The sequence below is a fragment of the Trachypithecus francoisi genome, unplaced genomic scaffold, assembly GCF_009764315.1.
Source record: "Trachypithecus francoisi isolate TF-2019V2 unplaced genomic scaffold, Tfra_2.0 Lachesis_group1, whole genome shotgun sequence".
NCBI classification, from domain to species: Eukaryota; Metazoa; Chordata; class Mammalia; order Primates; family Cercopithecidae; genus Trachypithecus; species Trachypithecus francoisi.
In genome coordinates this window covers 89,327,149-89,328,943 of record NW_022681454.1, presented here as the reverse complement: position 1 = coordinate 89,328,943, position 1,795 = coordinate 89,327,149, and the positions used below count along the sequence as shown (strand labels likewise).

The following is a 1,795-nucleotide window of genomic DNA, read 5'->3' as shown; positions in this document are numbered from 1 at the left end:
TGACTAATGAAACTCAAATTCCCTCTACAGTATGATATTTTTCATAATATATTCTTAGTTGCAAAAAATAAGTTAATGCATCCAAAAATGCTATGCTATACATAATCACGTAGACATACACACACACACACACACACACACACACATACACATACACATATGTTTTTGATTAGTTTTTTGTTTTCTTTTTGGTATGCCTCTATCAATTTACTTGCCTAGGACAGAAACCAGAAAACCATCCTAAATTATTCCTTCTCATGTTTGTGCATACACAGTAGGTAAAACAGAAATAACTCTACATTTAAAAAGATACTGATATGGCTTGGCTCAGTGTCCCCACCCAAATCTCATCTCAAATTGTAATCCCCACATGTGGAGGGAGGGACCTGATGGGGGTGCTTTCCCCCGTGATATTCTCATGATAGTGAGAAAGTTCTCATGAGATCTGATGGTTTAAAAGGGGTAGTTTCCTCTGAGCACTCTCTGACTCCTGCCACCTTGTGAGGACATGCCTTACTTCCCCTTAGCCTTCCACCATGACTGTAAGTTTCCTGAGGCCTCCCCAGCCACGAGAAACTGTGAGTCAATTAAACCTTTTTCCTGTATAAATTACCCAGGCTTAGATCATTCTTTATTGCAATGTGAAAATGGACTAATAAAGAAAACTGGTGATTGGAGTAGGGTACTGCTATAAAGATAAACTGAAAATGTGGAAGCAGCTTTGAAACTGGGTAATGGGCAAAGTTTGGAACAGTATGGAGGGCTCAGAAGAAGACAGGAAGATGTGGGAAAGTTTGGAGGTTTCTAGAAACTAAAATGGTTTTGATCAAAATGCTGATGGTTATTTGGTCAGCAATAAAGTCCAGGCTGAGGCAGTCTCAAATGAAGATAAGGAACTTCTTGGACACTGGAGTAAAGGTCACTATTGTTATGCTTTAGCAAAGAGACTGGTGGCATTTTGCCACTGCCCTAGAGATCTGTGAAACTTTGAACTTGAGAAACATGATTTAGTGTACCTGGTGGAAGAAATTTCTAAGCAGCAAAACATTCAAGAGGTGACCTGGCTGATTCCAAATGTGTTCAGTCATATGCATTCAAAAACAGATTATTGGAAACAAGTACTTTTATTTAAAAAAGAAGCAGAGCATAAAAGCTTGAAAATTTTACAGCCTGATTATGAGGCAGAAAAGAAAAACTCATTTTCTGGGGAAAAATTCAACATGACTGCAGAAAATTGCATAAGTAATGAAGAGCCAAATGTTATAGCCAAGACAATGGGGAAAATGTCTCTAGGGCATTTCAGAACTCTTCACCACAGCCTCTCCTATCACAGTACAAGAGCCTCTCCCAACAAGGACAGCAGCCTCTCCCATTACGGGCCAGGAGGCTTAGGAGAAAAATGGTTTTGTGGGCTGTGTCCAGGGCCCTGCTGCTCTGGGCCATGGCAGCCTGCATCCCAGCTGCTCCAGCTCCAGCCATGGCTAATAGGGGCCAAGGTACAGCCCAGGTGTTTGCTTCAGAGGGTACAAGCCCCTAGCATTGGTGGCTTACATATAGTGTTGGGCTTGGGAACCTCTGCCTAGATTTCAGAGAATGTATGGAAATGCCTGGATGTCCAGGCAGAAGTCTGCTGCAGGGGTACAGCCCTTATGGAGAACCTCTGCTAGGGCAGTGTGGAAGGGAAATGTGAGGTCAGAGCCACCCACACAGAATCTCCACTGGGGCACTGCCTAGGGGGAACTGTGAGAAGAAGGTCACTGATCTTCAGACCCCAGAATCATAGATCTACTGACAG

The 1,795-nt window shown here is 42.8% G+C and overlaps 1 protein-coding gene across 1 annotated transcript in view; it reads right to left on the bottom strand.

Moving 5' to 3' along the window:
* Positions 1–1,795, bottom strand: part of CCSER1 (coiled-coil serine rich protein 1) — an 870,293-nt gene that overhangs the window by 212,605 nt on the left and 655,893 nt on the right. The window lies entirely within an intron of this gene.